We start from the raw sequence: 13,680 nt of genomic DNA on the forward strand, positions 1-13,680 counted from the left end.
TCCCAAAGCCCACAGCAGCCCATCTAGTTGAATCTTGATTTGTTTTTGTCTCATATGAACATGAACATCCATCCTCCCAGCAGAAATGGTAAATAGCTGTACACATCTATGTCACAAAGTGGTCATAAATAACAATCATTTATGGGGCTGGTGGGAGGGTAACCTTTGGGCTTAGAGAACTGCCTGCAGCAACATTGTTCTATGAAGTTTTCAGCAATGAAAGGAGCAAAAACATTGATTTTTATTGCTTAAAATTATTATTTAAAAATAATATACATAGGGAAAAATAGAAACTGATGTATCACAGAGTGGCATTAAATGAAAAAACACTATGTCTGCCACAGTAGTAACCACTTAAAAATGATCAGTTTTAGATTACACAAATCACATACCAATACTTTGCTGTAAAATTTCAAACTACAGAGATAAAGTTAGAGTCTCTCTCAACAATCAACCCAATTGCCTTTGTTTCCTCATAGATAACCATCATTGTCACAGTGGCAGGTTTTTTGCAGATCTTTATGATTTTTTTAATGTATGTTTGTTTTGATTTTTATTTTACACAAATGGTATACGGTGTTTCTTATATAACAACTTGCTTTTTTGACTTAATAATATGTCTTGAATATCTTTCTGTGTCAGTGCATTTATATGCATTTTACTTCTTTAAACTGTTGGTATGATTTGTCATAACTTATTGATGTACAATGAACATTAAGATATTTCCAATTTTCCACCATAAAGCTAAACTGAGCATCATTGTTTCTACTTTGTGGTATAATGTGGAAGTATTTCTCTAGAATAGATAAATGTTCATTTTAGCCATTTCTATTTTAGTTCTGTTGTTACCTATGGTAATTCAAAATAATACGCTAATAATTTTTTGATGTACACATAAAGATCTTACCAATTGACTTCTTGCAGTGAAAGATGGGAAATTTAGCTCACTTTATATGATATCTTACCTTCCCTCCCTTTAAAATTATGCAGTTATATTATTATTGTTGGCTTTTTTATTCATTGTTTTTATAACTTTATATGATACATTTAAACATTTGGTTCTTTTATAATCAACTTTAGACATTATCTTTTGATCATCTGCCATGAACAATGAGGATGTTAGCATCTTTGTTTCATCTTCCTCTTCTCTCCCAAACTTCTGTCAATTACAGTATTACTTTTACTTTGACCATTATAATCTTACATTCTATTCTCTAATTCTACAATCCTCTTTGGCTTCTTTTTGGAGTGATTCTAAACTTTGGAAACTTTTTGACAATGTGTTAATATTATGACTCTTTAAATAATATTCTTGGTATATCCAAATATGGTTGTGGAGTGCTTAGGAAAGAAATTGTACTGTTAAAACCTGTACAAGATCAAGGACAAATGGATTGCATTTTCTTTTTTTTTTTTTTTTAAAGATTTATTTATTTATTTATACAAGCACTGGGTACAGTCAGAAGCACGGGAGGGTGAGAGAACTCACCAGAGCCAGAGCAGGGAACAGAACAGGCAGACTGACGAAATACACTGCTGAGGGGAGCAGCGGGCGGCAGGAGAGGTCTGCGCGCCATGTGGGACCCTCGCCCTGGCGGCCGGCCAGGGATCGAACTGGCACTGCAGAGGCTGCGGGCAGTTTCGCAGCCCAGCGCTCAACCGCTGTGCCACAAGGGGAGGCCTTGAATTGTATTTTCTTATACTACTCCATGATATGCTGGAAATCATGTTGTATTTTAGTTTGCTTCATAATGATACTTAACTTTCTAACTTTCTAAGTTCTTCCTTCCACACTGAATTTCTAATCCTCCTTTCTTCCTTCTTTCCTTGCTTCCCTTTCCCCTCAATTATTTCTTATCTAACCCTGCCTTCATCCTTTATATGCTTGGGGAGTATGGGTTCCTTTGCTCTATTTTATCTGTAAATGAATTTTATCCACTTTTTCTCAGAAAGGCATCAAATCCTCTAGCTGATGACTCACTCCTTCCTCCTATTCTCTTTCATACATTTTTACTACTGTTTTAGTAAGACTCTGGAGGAAGGGAATAAATATAAATATATGAGTTTGGTCATCTGTCATGAACCAGACAAAGCAGGATTTTTTAAAGAGTTCCCTCAAACTCCACTGTAACTTTGAAGGCATTTTCAACATATGGGTGTCATTCTCTGCAGACAGGGCAACTCTCAGTTTTTCAATTATCCAGAGACAGGTAAGACTACTCTCAATCCAAGCTACAGACCCAAACACTAAAATGTGTCAGAAAGGGTGTGTTCATTACTGATTCTGTTACAAGGTACCTATTCTAAAAACTTGACCTTGACATCTTTAGCTGTCATTCCTGGGAGCAAAGAGAGGGACTGATAGAAGACTCCAGTGTCCATGGCAGAGCTACAGGGTTAGGGTTTTTTTTTTTTTTAAAGATTTATTTATTTATACAAGCACTGGGGTACAGGCCAGAGGTGTGGGAGAGTGAGAGAATTCACCAGAGAGAGCAGGGAGCAGAACAGGCAGACAGCCTAAAGACACTGCTGAGGGGAGCAGCGGGCAAGACAGGAGAGGTCTGCCCCGCCATGCGGGCATCTCCCTGGCCGGCTAGGAATTGAACTGATGCTGCAGAGGCTACGGATGGTTTCAGAGCATGGCGCTCAACCCGCTGCACCACTGGGGTGGGGGCGGCACAGGGTTAGACTTTTTAATGGTTCATCCTTTTACAGTGCTGTCCCAGACGATAGGCACTGCCCATAGCCTGGAGTAAGGCAGATAACACAGGTCATCATAATTTGAGATCCAGGGGTTCCAATACTTCATAGTCGTGTGATTTTTTTTTTTTACTGCTTCATTCCTTAAGCTTCAGCTCCCTCATCTATAAAGAGGGGGGCAGATAATTATCATACCCACTTCATTGTTACGATGATTAAAATGTGATCATGCACATGAAGCAGCTAGCACCAACACATAGAAAGCATTCAATAAATGTTAAGAATTTTTATAAAGAACCTTGCATTCTGAATGTACAGTCTTCTATGGGAAATTCCAGAAGGAAAAGAAACGTGGTCTCCACTCTCAGACTTCCTACTCTAAGGAAAGGTCAATATTTTCACTCTAAGTTGCTTCACACATGGCAGGAGTTTCATGAGTATTTATTGGACAAGTAATTGAATAACTTTCAGTTCTGATGGAAGACCTAGCTCCATTTCTCAGGGAATACTCAGTCAAAGAGAAATAAGATAGTCATTATATAAAGAGATATTGAGTACATTTAATCACAGACTACTCATGATAATTCATTGCACCCATTATTTGGTACTCAATGACTGTGTGAAGAACTTATGTTAGGACATTTAACAAGATACAGTTCTTACCTCCAAGGGGTTTAAAGTCTAGTAGACAGGAGTCATACATGGAGTTAAATGCATTAGGGTGAATGCGTTACTGACCAATTAGAGCAATACATTTTCCAAGTTGCCATATCCCCATGTGCAAGTCCTCTGTTCTCTCCCTAGCCATTAACTGTCTCTCAGAATGCATCTGTAGCAATGTTTATTTCTGAGATAATAAAAATAAATCATGTGGACTGTGTTTGAAAAAAACCTGGTGATAGATACTTAGCTCCCTGTCTTCCTAGATAAACCCATAGATTAAATTTCTGTGCAGGCAAATGAGCTTTCCAGAAACTAAACATGGTTCCCACTGACTTAACCCTACCCATTCATTGACTTTTCTCTGTGATAGAAACCCCGCACATTAGTCATCTTTAAGTATATGCTTATGGGGAAATTGGAAAACCTTTTACCTGAAAATTCTATAATCACCTCAAACTTAGTATGTTCTACATCTGGAGGTGGAGAGTAGTGTGGAGAAAAAAACTTTGAAGCTAGACAAACATGAGTCCAAATCTCAGCTTCTCTTTTTACTAGATCAGTGACCTTGGCAAGTTAACTTAAGTTCTTGGAGTCTTGATTTCCTCTTAAGAATGAAATCATAGTACTGTGTTAGAGAATGCCAGTTATTTCCTCACATGTAGCACTTTCTTAGTCATATCATAGAATATTTAGCTCTCATAAGGTTGTCTAGAATAGAAATGACTTCCTTGGCTATGTGAATAAATTTTGGTTAAAGGGATGTAGGTGTAAGCAATGGTGTACTGGTAAAAGTTTAACTGGCTCTGCACACATGCACACTTATACTCACTTACAAAGAATGTATATAAGTTGGGCCTCCCTGGTGGCACAGGCATTAAAGACACAAAGCTATCAAACTATTGCCAGCCACTGCAGCACAAGTTCAATCCCCAGCCCACCAGGGAGCTAATCCACACGGTGCAGCAGACCTCTCCGGTCTCCCCAACTGCTCCCCTCACCAGTGTATTTCAGTCGATCTGCCTGTTTTACTCCTCACTCTCTCTGGTGAATCCTCTCACCCCTCACACCTCTGGTCTACACCCCAGTTCTTGTATGCATAAATAAATAAATCTTTGAAAAAAAAAGAAAAAGAAAAAAAGTGTATGTTTATAACATGTAATCTTAATGTAAATGTTACTGATACTAAAGGTACACAGTCTAAAAATTATAATAAACACACAGCACTCTATCAATCATTCATAAGTTCTGTGTAGCCAATTGAATCTCACAGAATGCTTTGGTTGATTGTTGCTGAACCCATAACTGTATGCAGTTAAATCAATCATGAGGGCCTCCCCAGTGGCGCAGCGGTTGAGTGCTGGGTTGCGAAGCTGCCCGCGGCCTCTGCGCCGCCGGTTCGATCCCCGGCTGCTCCCCGGCCACCGGAGGAGGGTCCCACATGGCGCGCAGACCTCTCCTGCCGCCCGCTGCTCCCCTCAGCAGTGGACTTCGGTCCTTCTGCCTGCTCTGCCTCCCGCTCTGGCTCTGGTGAATTCTCTCACCCTCCCGCGCTTCTGACTGTACCCAGTGCATGTATAAACAAACAAAACAAACAAACAAATAAATAAATAAAAACATGCCTCTATAAAAAAAAATTAAAAAAAAAATCAATCATGATTTAACAAATGGACTTCCATTCCAATTCACTAACTTTTTTCTAATAAATTTATTGTCATTAAATCTGATATGTGATCTATTATTAGACTATTTTTCATCCTTGTATAACGTATATTCATTAAAGTGAAAGTTCTTTTACTTTAGCACTACATATGTCAGAACCGCACTCATTTGTCGATGAGGTGAGTGATTTCTGTGTTGAATTGGATAATAGTTTTCAAATGCTGGAAGAATATTTCCTTAATGCTTTGTGTTATTCATAATGTAATGGCCACAAAGATACCACACTTAAAGTTTAATCTCATTTTAAACATTCTATTTCCACCACTTTCTTAAGTTTAGAAAAAAAATTAAAAATCATACTGACTTGTATCACTTGTTGATTTCTATGGTGTAAATATTTTCATCATGGCTAAGTTCACATTACTAGCCTGAGGTCAGTGAATACAGTTAGGAAGAAACAATGCAGTGTCTCCACCATATGAATGTAATAGATGTAATTTCTTATGTTATGGTTATTTGGAATTCTACGAATTGTCCATTAGTATTTTCTTACCATTCCTACCATGGGGTTGTTTCTCTTTCTTCCTCTTGCCCTTTCTCTGTCTCCTCTCTCATCCCTTGAAAAAAGTCTTTGTATGTTATCAATAATAAATATTACCTATCACTAGAATGTAAGTTTCAGGAATACAGGAATCTGCTTGCTCTATTCACTGTTGCATCTGGTAATACCTACCACATAAAAGATGTTCAAAAATATTTGTTAAATGAATGAATGTGTTTCAACTATTTCCCCAGACTATAATTTGTTTTTTTAATTTTATTTATGCTTATGTGTTTGCTATACAAGATGCTAAATTGTATGTTGTCAAATGTGTCTGCCTTCTCATTTATTGTGTATGACTTTTCTGTCCTATTTAAGAATGCCTCTTTCTCCCAAGGTTGATTATTCTCCTCAATTTTTCTAAAAGTTTTAATTTTTTGTTATGTTTAAATCTGGAATCCATCTGGAATTTATTTTTGTATATGACATGTATTCCTTCCAGATGGCTAGCCTATTGTGCCACTTCGTAAATAAATTATTTTTCTCTGCTAAACTAAAATTCTACCTTTGTGGTACATTAAGTTCCCATGTGTGTTGGACTCTATTTCTGATTCATTATTAGTTCCACTATTTGCCTACTTCTGGGCCTTTATGACATGCTTTTGATATACTGATTTTATAGTAATTCTAATATATTAATAGGGCACAAAGATATTTACTTATGAAAGCAATTTAGATTTAGTCCTCACAAAATCCTATGAGCTAGGTACTATTAATATCCTAATTTAACTGATTATGAAATTAAGAGGCAAGGAGATTGAAAAACATAACAGCAATACTTAGCAGTGAAATTCCAGAGCACATATTCTTAGCCATTTAGCCAAACTTTCTTTCTGTATAACATAGTCCTCTTTATTATTTTTTAAAAAATAAGTTTCTTAGCTATTCTTGGTACTTATTTTTTCCATAGTTTTCTTTAAAATAATTTTATTATTTTTTCCAAAACAAAAATAAAACTTCTCTATTGAGATTCTAATTAGAATTGCATTCACTTCATATATTAATTCTTTAAATATATTAATGTTTTTATGAATTGTCTTCCCATTTAGGAAAATATGACAAACTTTTCTCTATGGTCAGGTCTCATTTTATATATTCTTCATTAATATTTTATAGTTTTCTTATATGAGTCCTATATCTTCTAAAATTTTATCCCAAGTATTTAATATATTTTGTATTGTTGTGAATGAAAAATTTCCCCACACTCTTGAAAGTACAGAGGAGAACCCATTGATGTCTTTTTTGTATATGTATATATATGTGTGTATGCACAAACAGTGTTCACTCACCTTAATAAATTCTTTTATCTTAAAGTTTTTCTTTTTTGTCGCTGAGTTTTCTAGGTATGTAGCTGTATCACTTGTCAGTAGAGGTAATGTTTCCTCCTTCCCTCTTGCTCTCTCTTTCCCTTCTTATTGTTATGTGAAAATGCAATTCCAAGGGTAGACATATCCTCCAGTCCTTAAAAACTGCAATCTTTATGAGAATTCTCCTCATTTATATGTTGGTTTAATTATTTTAAAAAAGTACTTCTAACTCCAAACAAAAAAATTCCACTAGGCTAGGGATACCAGCTTTTTTTCAAATCTCAGTTTAAGATATTTGTCCTGTATTTTTATATCTTTGCACTAATTACTTCATATTCCCTTATTTGATAATATTAGCTAAGCTCTCCAGAATACTGAAAAATGATGGTGATAGCAGGTATTTCTGTCTTGTTTTTGTTTCCAGTGACAATGACTTAGTAATTCAACTTTCAGTGTTATGGTTGTTATTAGTTTTTGGTAAATAGAGTTTATCCTATTTAGATAGTTTCCTTTGGGTTTCTATAGGACATAAGTGTTGCTATTTTTCTCCTGAAAATATTTTAACATTAATTATGCCGATAAGATTGCTACATTTAAACCAGCCTTGAATTCTTGGAATAAACCTAACCCACCTTGGCGTACTTTCTGTTGATAGACTGATAAACTTCCTTTGCTCATATTTTACTCAGATTTTGAAATCATCCTCGTAAGTGAGATCGTTCTATTTTCATTATGGGGAGGTTATATCTATATGATGTTTGAGTTATGGCAGCTTCATATAATCATGACTTTCATATATTTTTAAGTGGTCTGAGAAAATTTAAGTAGCACTAGAATCATCTATTATGTAAAAAACTAGATACAACAGAACTGTAAAATTATCTGAGCCTATGAACTTTAAAAATATAGACTCTTGTATTACCTTTTAGAATTTTTGTTATACTTGATTTATTTGAATTTTCCATTTCTTTGTGGATCAATTCTGGCTATTTATACTTTTATAATCTGTACATTGTATATGTAGGAGTCATTGGTGTAACCATAAAAGTCACTTCATTTTGGTTTTCAGCTGTCTCTTTAATCCTGCTCAGTGGGCAGGTCTTGGATAATAGAAAATCTTGATGTCAATTTAAGTTATAAAAAGTCCCAAATGGTAATCATACACTGCAAAACAATAATCAACACTTCAGTCTTCATTAAGAAGTTTGATTTTCCTCCTAGTTTTCTATCCAGTGTAGGTAGTAAGGAAGGTGTGAGTAGGAGATAACATTCCACACTTTTTGGGTGAAGAAGGATAGTAGGAATCACAGTTCAGTTATTTCCAAAGAAAGCTTCTTGACAAATTTCTCTAATTTCCAACTTTGCTCTTTTTGTGCCATCAAAATGGATTTCCAAAGTGCTATAATAGATTACTGCATTTTTGCCTTTGTAGTTTGAATGTACTTTAGAATACAGCAATGCCGAGTCTGATGCATCTTGCTGCTTGAGCTGGAACTTCAATTTTAATGTACAGTCATGTACCACTTAATGATGTTTTGTTCAATGATGGACTGTGTATGAAGCAGTGGTCCTGATAAGTTATATTATATAGCCTAAGTGTGTATTGGGCTAGACCATCAGGGTTTGTGTGATTACACTTTATGATTTTCACACAACAAAATCATCTAAAACACATTTCTCAGACTGAAACCTGTGAGTAAGTGACACGATTGTAGTATGCTTTAATAGGGAAAAAAAATCCATTTCTTCTATATTCTCATAGTATAGTTATAGGGTTCAATTTATTCACTCACAATATTTTATCATTATCTCCTTTCCTAAGCTCAATTTTTTGTTTCTCTTTTTGACATTTTTCCTTAGATTGAGAGATTTACCCATTTTATTGGTCCTTAGCTACTATTACACTTTAGACTTAATTTATATTTCCATAACTTGTATTTCAATAGTCTCAAATTTTGTTTTTATTAATTACCTCCTATTAGTTTCCTTTGATTTACTTTTTGTTCTTTTACTACTTTCCTAATCATAAATTTATTTATTTTTGGTACTCAGGCTACACATTTTCCTTGTAGTATAGTTTTATCTATGATCCATTGTTTTCCTTAGAAAGTCATCTCTTTTTTTTTACTATTTTCTATATATTTTATATGTATTTAGTGTTGATATCTTTCTTGATCAAGAAAATTTCATTGAAAATTAATGAAATATGAAATAAAAGCAAAGCATAAAAATAAATGACAAAAGGTGAATTTTGCTCCCCTTCCAAAAAGGTATTCAGATCATACCAAAAGCAATAATTCACTAAAAGAAGAGATATGTTTTGAATAGCTACTCTTTTGGATTGTTTGATAATCCAGTTAATGAAGAAGAGAAAAATCACATGAACATACTGGGTAAAAATTTATATTACTTTGTGATTTGACATAAAATACTAGGCAAAAAATAATCATATGAAACTATGTAAGCCTTACTATAAATAAGGGCATGAATGACAGACTGGTTAATGACTACCATCAATTCAAAAAGATTTGAAGTTAATCAATAAACAAGAAAAATGGAAGTGACCTAAAATCTTAAAATTTACGTCAAAAAGAAACTTGATAGAAATTTCCCCAAATTTGACAACAATCTTATATGTAAGGCTTATGATCAGTATCATATATAATGCTGAAGGAAAATTTCTAAGCCATCTTTAATACTACACTTGATCTTAGCCAAAAGGTTGAGAAGTTATCTAAGCAATCTTTATGAAACAAATTTTTATTGGCCAGGCAGAAAAAACTGAATTATCTTTTTCTATTCTTTTAAAAAATATTTTTAATATTTAAAATTTACTTATTTTGGAGCTAACAATTGTTTACAATGCTTCTTCATATTTTTAATGGAAAATAATATTATAAAATCATTGTCATATGAAAAAGCAACCTAAAAATGTGCAGTCAAGACAGGCAGCTAATAAAAATATTATGTCATTTTTTGATTTTCTAATGTTCAGAATATATTAGTTTTACAAATTTTAATTTATTATGATTCTCCCTTTCATTCTAAATATTCATGCTTATATTTAATTGTTTTTGTAATTTTATGTTTTTTTTAAAGAACACACCTCCTCCTGTACTTGACAATTTTATATGCTTTAACTCTCACAAAACTTGTGCTAATTCTGTTTACTCTGCTTCTTATTCATATACGTTCTACTTATTTCAGCTTAATTCTTAAGGGGTAATGATGGTGCTCTGTGGCACAGGTTTTCCAAGGGATCTGAGGCTAAAAGTAATACAAGTTTTCAGTTTTCTTAGTGTGCTCTCATTTAAAAAAAGATGTAATATAAAATATTTTGGAGCCACTTGGACTTCTTTAGAAACACTAAAATGACATTAGATCACAACCTTACTTCTTTGTATCTGATACATTCCTGATAGATCAAAGATTTAAACATAAAAAAAAAATGAAGTCATGACATATTTCGAAGAATTTCCATATAATATCAATGTAGGAAAAAGCTTTTTAAGTTTGATACAAATTCCAGAGGCAATAAAAGAAAGGATTGATAAGCTTCAATAAATAAAAATGAAAAAATTCTGCTTGCCAAGAAATCTCTATAATTTAAGGTCCTAAAGATTGATTAATAATACCAAAAAGTTATATTGAGTCAAATGTATAGCATCTTGTCATTAGCAAGATAAACAAAGCCTTCTAGAAGGGACAAATAACAAGTTAAGAAAAGAAAATCTATTTATAATGCATATCCCAGGTCTCCCTGGTGGTGCTGGGGTTAAAGTCTCAGTGTTATCAAGCTATTGCCAGCCACTGCAACATGGGTTTGATCTCAGGCCAGGGAGCTGACCCACACGGTGCAGCAGACCTCTCCTGTCTCGCCCACTGCTCCCCTCAGCAGTGTATTTCAGTAGGTCTGCCTGTTCTGCTCCCCACTGTCTGGTGAATCCTCTCAACGCCACACCTCCAGCCTATACCCTAGTTCTTGTATGCATAAAAAAAGATCTTAAAAATATATACATAATGCATATCCTATAGGGTTTATTTCCTATAAGAGTTCTTTTAAGAGAAAGAAATCAGCAACCTAATAGAAAAATAGGTAAAGATGGGCCTCCCTGATGGCACAAGGGGTTAAGCACCATACTATGAAGCAATCCGCAGCCTCTGGAGCATGAGTTCAATCCCTGGCTGGCCAGGGAGCAACCCATATGGCGCAGCAGACCTCTCCTGTCTCACCCGCTGCTCCCCTCAGCAGTGTATTTCACTCAGTCTGCCTGTTCTGTTTCCCACTCTGTCTCTGGTGAATCCTCTCACCCCCTGTATCTCTGGCCTGTACCCCAGCTCTTGTATGCATAAATAAATAAATCTTTAAAAAAATAGGTAAAGACTATTAATAGTTTATAGAAAAAGAATACACATGACTAGCAAATGTATGAAAACTATTCAATCACCTTTATAAGAGAAATGCAAAATTTAAAATGATAATCAGGATTGGCAAAGATCCAAAAGTTTGCAATGCACTATGTAGGTGAAAATATTAGGTAACAGGTAATTATTAATTCAAGTGTATATTGGCACAACTTCTGGAAAGGGCAGATTAAATTTAACACAGCAATGACATTTCTAGAAATTAATTTTATAGATATATCTACATTTGTAAATAGTTACAGTAGAAAGGCATTCACTGTACCATTGTTTCTAGTATCAAAATGGTGGAAAAAATATAACTATCTATCAAAAGGGAACTGGTTAAATACATTATGATACATCTATCCATGGAATATTATGTGACCATATGAAAGAAGAAAACAGCTCTAAGAACATATGAAACCATCTTAAACACCCATCATTTGAAAATGTAATATTTAGGGTTGGGCACTGACATTTAAATGGATACATTCAGTACTTCTGTTTTTATGGGATATCTCTTTTATTTATTTATTTATTTATTTTATTTATGGGCTATCTCTTAAAGATAGTAGTCCCCTTCAGGTAGAGAACTAGAACGGGAGGGGATTAATGAGTGGGAAGACTTACTTTTCACTATGTAGCCTTTTGAACTTTTTGAATAGTCTTCTACATATCGATTTTATCTATTAAAATGGTACAATTATTTATTAAAAGTAAGAGATAATAACTCAACTAGTAAATACAGATGTGGGTCACTTAATGACTTTTTGGTCAACAACAGACCACATATGTGCAGTGGTCCCTCTCTATATAGTCTAGATTTGTAGTAGGCTATATGATCTAGGTTTGTGTAGGTATCACTCAATGATGTTCACAAAACTATGAAATTGCCTGACTCATTTTTTAGCACCTATGCCTGTTTTAAGTGATGTATTTGACCATTGGTACTTCATGTACATTATTGAGTACATGGATAAAAAGCAAGGTAGTGCAAGGCTTAAGTATAAGGTTATCCTCTGTTAATAAGATGATCACTTTAGCAGTGATCTGTGAATGGTTGCTGAGGAATTTCTGAACTCTCGCACTCAGGGTCTACCTCAGGGGAACATAAAAATCTTAAGTTGAAGCCTATTTAGCTGTATTTATATACTTGTCTGTCTGAAGGAAGACTGACCTGATGGATGGGAGCAGGTCAGTATGAGATCTAGACAAGGGAGGCCAATTGTAGAATCTGACAGTCTTCATCTATTACTGACTGTAGAAGAAGATGTTCCCAGGAGTGTAGAGTTTTGCCTTTTAGTTTTTTGATAATATTGGTAACTGCTGGTTAATGATATTTGAATAGTGTCTAAAAACATGCCCTTTGGAAACAAACATATTCAAGTCCCAATTCTTTTTATCATCTGACTTAAGCAAATGCTAATCCCCTGAGCCTCAGTTTTTGTATAGGTCAAATGGGGATAATAATCTTTACCTTGAATGCCATCATCGATTAAAGAAAATAACAGAAAAAGTCAAGTACAGTGGCAGGGATGTAGTTGGTGTTCACTGAATGGTAACTATTATTTTTGTCCACAGATTGTTCTTATCATCTCTATAACTTAAGGCCCTAAAGATTGATTAATAATTTCAAAAAGTTATATTAAGTCAGTGTATAGCATCTTATCATTAGCAAGATAAACATAGCCTCCTAGATGGGATTTTCTAGAAGTTGAGAGAGGCTCAGACCATCTTATTTCTCTCTTTTGTTCTACTGATTTATTTCTTGAGACTCTTGGTATATTTAATAAATAGAAAATTACAAAACTGCATGTCAAAAAAATTGTAGGGTGTTTTCCATGCTGTTCATGTTAAATGTTACTTTGTATTTGTATTATTCACATAACAATATTTGAAATATTAATATAGAGCACACCAAGGGAACACATGAGATAGATGAAAATTTTATGATGAATGCCATCCTCTTTTAGTCCCTGTGCATCTCTGGGACTGGAGGGGTCCTTTGATGATAACATCAAATGTCTAAAGTTGAATCTCTTCACAAAAGTGAGAACCAGGCAAATGGCCGTCTTGAATTCCCAGTGTCAATGGCAGACTCTGTTCTATGGAGCAAGGTAAAATAGAAAGGCAAACTCCTCTAATGGGCTGAAAAACTTAGACGTGCACATTTTTCTCTTCCACTTGCTCAGCATTTCTAACTTGCCAATGACAAAAGCTAGCATTTGTGTCTGTGTCTTCCTTTCAGTTGGCACAACACAGTCTTTAACACTAATCTGGGCAGGTTGCCACTTGGGGGCCTGGATAATGCCCTTGTAATGCAGGGAAAACTCAATCCACTCACAT

This window comes from Talpa europaea, assembly GCF_964194135.1.
Source record: "Talpa europaea genome assembly, chromosome: 6".
Classification (NCBI taxonomy): Eukaryota; Metazoa; Chordata; class Mammalia; order Eulipotyphla; family Talpidae; genus Talpa; species Talpa europaea.